Genomic DNA, 7,892 nt, shown 5'->3' with positions numbered 1-7,892 from the left:
CTCAGTGTTGAGTGGAGTGAGTGTCTAGTTAAGACTCAGTGGTGAGTGGAGTGACTGTCTGGTTAAGGTGTGTCTGGTTAAGGCTCAGTGGTGAGTGGAGTGACTGTCTGGTTAAGGTGTGTCTGGTTAAGGCTCAGTGGTGAGTGGAGTGACTGTCTGGTTAAGGTGTGTCTGGTTAAGGCTCAGTGGTGAGTGAAGTGACTGTCTGGTTAAGGTGTGTCTGGTTAAGGCTCAGTGGTGAGTGGAGTGACTGTCTGGTTAAGGTGTGTCTGGTTAAGGCTCAGTGGTGAGTGGAGTGACTGTCTGGTTAAGGTGTGTCTGGTTAAGGCTCAGTGGTGAGTGGAGTGAGTGTCTGGTTAAGGTGTGTCTGGTTAAGGCTCAGTGGTGAGTGGAGTGACTGTCTGGTTAAGGTGTGTCTGGTTAAGGCTCAGTGGTGAGTGGAGTGAGTGTATGGTTAGGACTCAGTGGTGAGCGGAGTGAGTGTCTGGTTAAGAATGAGTGCCCTGCTCAAACCAGTTACATTCCATGTGTGCTCTTATTGTGAACCAGTGAACCAGGAGGAGCCAGAACAATGATTTTTTAAATGACTAAATACACATGTAGGTTTGCCTGAATAATGTGCATAGACTTGATTGTGTCTCTGTTGTTGGCTGATCAGTACATAGAGAACAAATTGTAGTTTGATCTCTAGCCTTCCCTTGACAGATTAAGACATCGCTGAATAATGACACCTTTCAGCAAAGCAAGACAAATGACCCTTTTACTGAAAAATTAAACACACACACACATACACACACACACAAGAAAAGAACTGCTTAAACCCTTTTACATTGTGACTTCCTAAATTGCCAGGTTTTATTGTTTTATTATTATGCACTATTCTATGAAGACTTAAAATAGTATGACTAGAGGTAAGTGCTTTTGTTCATTCACAGTCAACTGACAAGGCTTAATAAAAGTTTATGAGGTGTTTTACTCGCTTCCTTTTCCAAATTTAAGCACTTTCAGGTATCACTCAGGTCAAGAATAGGGGCCCAGGTGGCCTATCCTAATTGTTTGCCTTTAAGATCTGTAGTGGTGATCCAGACTGCTCATTTGTCTTATGGGCAGGGGAGATGGTTACACCACAGATGGCAAATAAAGCCTTCTGGGCCGGCCGCCACCACACTACACCGATACCATCTCCACACTCCCACTGGACCAATGAGAAACTGGAACATATCCCTAATACCACAGGGTCTGGGAAGGCATCTGTAGGAGATAAGTCAGGAGACTAGCTTTATCTGTCCATTGATAAAAATGGCTGGTCTTCCTCTTCATGTCTGTGTGGGCTGTGGGAGATTTTTTGATGGATGAAGTGTGTCCACATATTTCCCCTGGAAAGCACTGGTGCTTTCTGGGCTAAGTTGTGTAACAATCTTTACTATCTACCAAATTCACTTGTCAAATGTGACGTTTGGAAAACGTTTGTGATGTTTCTCACAACCTCTAACAAATTCATGAAATGGGGGTTTAGACAACTGTTTGGTTGTACTAATTTGACTCATGGTGGCAAGATTGTTAAATTGCACAAAACTATTCCTTCCTTGCGAAATAAAACACATTAAACAATATGTCTGATTAAATGTATCTTAAATGACGTATAGCCTCTGTTTTAAGACAGATGTATACTATTTAATTGCATAAAATATTTTTTTCTTTTGGGGCTCTTTCTTTGAGTTTTTTATCTTAACATTTTCACGAGTTATGTATGTATTATATATATATATATATATATATATATATATATATATATATATATATATATATATATATATATATATATATGCTTCTAACTTCAGCAGCACCATCGTTAGAGCAGAGAGGAGACTGCCACGGTCAGTAATTGAAGAGCAGGTCAAAAAGAGGCTCAGCCTTGGACCCAGAACCAGTGCTGCTACAGTCCACAGTTCACACTCCCACTAAAGGAAGTCTTGTCTAGGGAAAATCATCACTGGAATACTTGACAGAGCCTTGCACACAGTGTCCACTGTAATATGTTTAAGCTAATCAGGCAGCATTGAAAGATGCTTTAACCATTTAAAGAAGCAGGAAAGAGGAATGAGCTTTAAGTCATGGTATTCCATTTCAGGTGGGGGGTTGAGATAATCTCCCATGCCCAACCCAACTCAGATGACAGTGGCAGGTGATGAATGGAATGAAGTGCATCTCAGGAGGTTTCGGAGTTATCCCCACATGAGGCATGGTCTCCTCACTTCACTGCCTTCATGTTTTTGGATTTCCCTCCATTTTCCATACCACTGCAAGAAGTTACAGTAGAATTTGGGATTTTAAATTGAAACAGAATGTCATATCAGAGTAAGTCAGTTCTCAAAATATCTGTGTGCAACCATAAAAACATGAAGGATTGGTGTTCCAAACCAAATGACTTGAACATCATGTGAGCAACTTATGTCTAATTCAGTTTAAATTTGTAAGGGGCATAAAGCGTTATTGATCTTATACAATTATCTGGGGGATCAGAAGAAGACATTTTGGATAGGTAGGTAGGGAGATCAGTAAATCTATATAATGCCCATTATTACTCTAAGTGTACATAGAGTAATTTTTAAGTAATACATGTAATAAAGTGACTCGTAGAATTGACTTTTGAATTGAAATTGGGCTTCCATTTTGCACAATGGGCCTCAAGTAATATTTTTTCGTTTGTTTGTTTTCTTATCCTAAATTATTTTTGGATTCAGCAAACACTAGAAAATTCACCAAATGCAACAGGTAAACAGCTATGTTCAAACATAAGCATGCATTTATGTGAACTGTGAATTAGCATATTCTTAGACAAACACATGCACATGAAACTGCTTGGTCGAGAATACAATAGTACTGCATATATTTATATCTTATTGGGCATTCTCCATATAAAATTTAAGCCACTATAACATTTGCAAAATGAGACAGCTGTTTGTCCAAGAACATTTTGACTGAAGTTATGTTGCACGGGAGCTGAGGCATGACATTGCTATCCCGGAGACTCGAAGTAAACGACTGAGGAATGTTTCCGTTTTTTAGTCTGACTGACCACAGACGCTAAGGGTCTAAACTATCCACCGGCTGTGAAGGGGAAGATGGATGAGAGAGTAGGTTTGAAGTAATGTTATGCTTTCAGGCATAACAGTGGAGGATGTTTCCCTGGACAGTTAATGTCAGTATCAACATCATGAAATATGAAATGGCGTAAATACATTTTAATTTAAAATAAGTTGGTCGCTCTATAGACAATCAGTGGACAACGTGGACATGTAAATAGAGAGTCCAGATTAATGGATATTGTCACAATTTGACTTTTTTTTACTCTTCTATTGCCACAGGAGAATAAAAGAGTAAAAAGTCAAAAACAAGGCTACTGTTGAAGACATTACATCTAACATAGCTGAAGTTTCATTTCTATATTCAAACTATATTCAAGCTAATGAAATACATACAGTCCAATAGTACATGTACTTTGTGTTTGTTTTTAAACTTAATCTGGAAGCCGTGTGATGGTTTAAAGCAATGGTTTGAAGTTAGTGATATATGAATGTAAAGACATATACACAGTGTATAACACCTGAGTAGCTCTATCCTTTTACAATACATGTCCGTACTGGTTTACTAGAGAATGTGTGGGACCAGATGGCCAGGACTTTGAAAATGAAATAGCTGTCTCTTTACGTTTGTCATTTAACCTGAGTTTTATACTGTGCTTTGAAGTCATTCAGGAAGCTTGCAGCTAACCTAAATGTAACTAATGCTATGCCTGTTGGGTTATTTATTTAGCTGGAAAATAGCTGCAAGAGTATCTGCTCCCTTTCAGCTGCTACTCTTGTTGTGACACTGTCAGACCAAACTCCACAATGAGGAAACAGCTAACAAAAGAGAAAAAGAAATAATACAGTCAAGAAAGTGAGATGGATTTTCTAGTGAAACAACAAAGGATATTTCACTTGAGTACGTACACACTGTATGTGTATGTTCTTGAGAGTATAATATTTGATGGACCAGATACATTTCTTTTTCACTCTTGTAAAAAGCACATGCTCTTCAGCACATGCGCTACGCTACACGCTCTGATGATATGTCCTTTTGCCTCTCTGTGTATTAAACAGTTCCCAAGATACAGAAACAGTCCTGGGCTGCTACACAGTCATTACAGCAGGTAAGAAGATCCTCAAAGGTTTTATTATAATTGCTCTGTGGAATCACATTTGCTCATCCCACTGTTAAGGCTTAGGTCATACATGTAGACAATAGAAGCTAACAAGCATCATGAATTAATCTTTCATTTCTCACTTTACTCATTTAAGTCTCAGTGAATCTGGCCATGAAACTTTGAGTGAAGTTAGGTAAGAATGTCTTTTGGAGCTGTTCTGAGTGTTGTGACGTTTCAGACAATATTGGGCTTGATCAAACTCCATAGATAGCATATTCAGCCATAACAAAAATCTAATTCTTTTCTTTAAATTTATGTAACATGTGACGAAACAACAGGATGTTTATTAGTTTTATTAAAAAATAAAAGCCATTAGAGCTTAATCATGCATGGATTAGTACTGAGGAACCTTGGATTATACAGGCCATTCTGGTATATAAAACAAGCTGGCAGGCCCCCTCCGCTTCCAGTTTGAAGTAGACATTACCCTTTGGTGTAAAATCTACGTGCCCTGTCTTAATCTTCACCTTATGAAACAGCAAAGCTGATTTCAGATCAAGGTGAAGGGCAACTTCAATGAAAAGTAGATATTTATACACTGCCTTCTAAGCCAAAGAGCACCACTAGTGGTGGGTAGTTCTCATTAATGATTCACTATACCTAATGAGAAAGATTATCCACCAATCAAATGTTGCACCTGAACTCCAACTGAACTCAGATTCCCAAGGCCTTAACTCAAGGCTGTGTCCTGTCAGTACCTGAACAAAAGGACAGAAGAAATTAAGAGCAGGCTTTCTAAAATCTGGTGGATTATCCCTTTATGGTGATATGAAGGTTTCTAAGCCTAGTGAATAGTAGAAATAAGATAGAAAATCAAATTAAAAGTAAAACTTCAATTTGTAGAAGGGTTTTAGTCTTCCTACCCAAATTAATCATTTGAAAGGTACTGGTCAAAGTTTAAAGCTAATGGAAAGGGCTGAACTGAGTAGGAGGGTGTTCTAGTTAAGATTTAGCTAAAAGACAACACATTCAGTCCCCAAACGCTGACTGCTAGAGCTTGTGGTAGCCCTAAAACCTAGCTACAAGGCTTTGAGTGGGTTACTGAATGTTTAAACAGCCTGAGTCAAGTTCAGTTTAGTTTCATATAGCTGACCATGTGTGAACAAATTCACACTTGATGTTTTTACCATATAGCACAATAATTACTTCCATCAAGAAGCTTTTCTGTGATATGCAGTCTTTCTACAAGCCACCACTGTTTTCTGTGCAGTAAAACTGAAACATGAGAAGTGAATCCTATTATTTAATAAATTACAGGTAGCTGCACACTACAATTCATTATATAGCTTGTAAATTAACTGTAATTAATTGTGTTAATTTGGGTTAAACATGTGAAAAACACACACAAAATAATCATCATGATTTTTTTTTTTCAGATTAAAATGCACTAAATATAATATAATATATAATTTAATATAACGTCTGTTAGTCTCTTAAGCAGGTCTAACTGGGAGCGTATATATTCCTTATATGAATGATTAAGCCTTTTGTGAGTTAGTATGGCATACTATTGTGTGTCTCTTTAATTAAACAAACACATAAATATATATATATATATATAAATTCTCACATGAAACTCCAGGCCTAGTCCAAACCAATCAATAACTGTGCCACAGTCTTGCACCTGTGTTCATAACAATGCTTAATGCAACAGCATAGTGTGTCTTCAGTTCCTTTGACACATGGCTTGGAGAGTATCAAGAGATAGGGAGAATAGAGTGATAGAAAGAATACCCCCCCCCCCCCACCGGCTAACCCTGTCTGTCAAAATGAGAGGGGGAGGAAGCTGGCAAGAGTCTTACAAAAAGACAAATAATGGCTATAGACTCCAGCCCCTTCTCTTGGCTGTCAGTCTGTTTCTCTCATGGCACATTCTCTCCTTGATCCCATTTATATTAGCTATAAGATGAAACCCAACAGCATAAATCAAATTATATTGAAAGTTATCTTTTTTCAGGGTGTCCTACAAAAACGCCAAGGTTTCCGACACTCCTCTTAGTAAAGCCTTCACTGTCGGTCTCAGTTATACTAACTATTCTTAGAATGAGCAAAAGAAGTAAAAGTGCAATACAGAAATACTGCTGTTGGTCCAGGAAAAATATCACAGGACAGCTGCACATCACACAGTCTGAGTATGTATCACAGGGCTCACCGTGCTGTTGCTTTGGTTACTGCTTCACAGGCTGGTGCGACACACTTCCCTTTTGTTGTCAGTAGGGTCCTGGCAATCATATGTCCTGCTTTGACCAGTTCTGGTGCTCTGGCATCTCTGCATTAGACCTCTTGTTCTATATAAGCACTAAAGGTCTCTATATTTCTCTTCAGTTCAAAGGGCTTTACTGGCATGATAGTTTTGTAGTAGCATTGCCAAAGCAATCAGAGGATAACTTATAATGAAACAATTATGTCTGTAACACTCTCTATATCTTATTCCATCTCCTTTTTCATGCATAAAACATATTAAGTTGGTCTTTTTATTACATTCAGTAGTGAATACACAGATGCCTCACATGTGGGACATACAAACTACAAATCACTCATCTCGCAGCCTTTTATTTCTTGGCTGTATAATGTCTTTTAATGCTTCCAAATTAAATGTTATATTGGGTAACTAAATAAGAGTTCTGGTCTGTGATCAGTTTCTCACAGTCTCTACGGTTAATTATATTTCAAAGTGAAATGGTAACAAAGAGCTTTAATTCTACTAAGGCTCACTATGGCATTTGCATCCCAGGGGCATGTGGTGAGATATGGGAGGACAGAAATACCTTATTCCACTAAGAATTCGAATAGTATAGTGCTGCAATACGATACAGACTTTCGCATCATAACACCATTAATCATTTTCAGAGCATTTCTCTAATTGAAAGCTAACATGTTGAAACGTGTTGATTAAATTATGGAACACTGTGAGTATAACAAGGACTCACAGTCATACACTGCCCTCCGTTGTCAAGGAGAGATATTGCTTATGAATTAATGATGTGTAATCAGTACCTAAACATCATGTCCACGAAGCCTTAAATCACTATTTATTGCAAAGCTAATATTGTGCTTTATCATATATCGGTAGCACCTTTTAAAAAAGAAAAATGATTAAATCCCCCAACTGTATTAATTCCAATAAACTACTTTAGTATTTCAACCTGCTATCAGATAAACAAATCTCTCTCTCTCTCTCTCTCTCTCTCTCTCTCTCTCTCTCTCTCTCTCTCTCTCTCTCTCTCTCTCGCTCTCACTCTCTCTCTCTCTCTCATAACTGAAGAAACTTTAAATAAATACATCTATACAGGTGATCAAATGGGTGCTTTAGGAACAATACACAAATCTTATGGAAAGGCACTGGATATAGTAGTAGTAGTAGTAGTAGTAGTAGTAGTAGTAGCTGCTTAATTATGCCTTTGATAGATTTACTGTAGAATAGTGAGAGAGAGAGAGAGAGAGAGAGAGAGAGAGAGAGAGAGAGAGAGAGAGAGAGAGAGAGAGAGAGTGTGTTGTGGGATAAGAAAAGCACAAAAACCATAAGATGAAGAAAATCTCATTTAAAGACGTATACATTTTACACTACTGGTCACTCTATATATAGGTTCATATTTACTTACTAAACAGGTAGCACTTATTACACTTAACTGCACTTTGAAAT

The sequence above is a fragment of the Electrophorus electricus genome, chromosome 4, assembly GCF_041902795.1.
Source record: "Electrophorus electricus isolate QZ-2024a chromosome 4, ASM4190279v1, whole genome shotgun sequence".
Lineage (NCBI taxonomy): Eukaryota > Metazoa > Chordata > Actinopteri > Gymnotiformes > Gymnotidae > Electrophorus > Electrophorus electricus.
Note: the sequence above shows the minus strand (reverse complement) of the source record.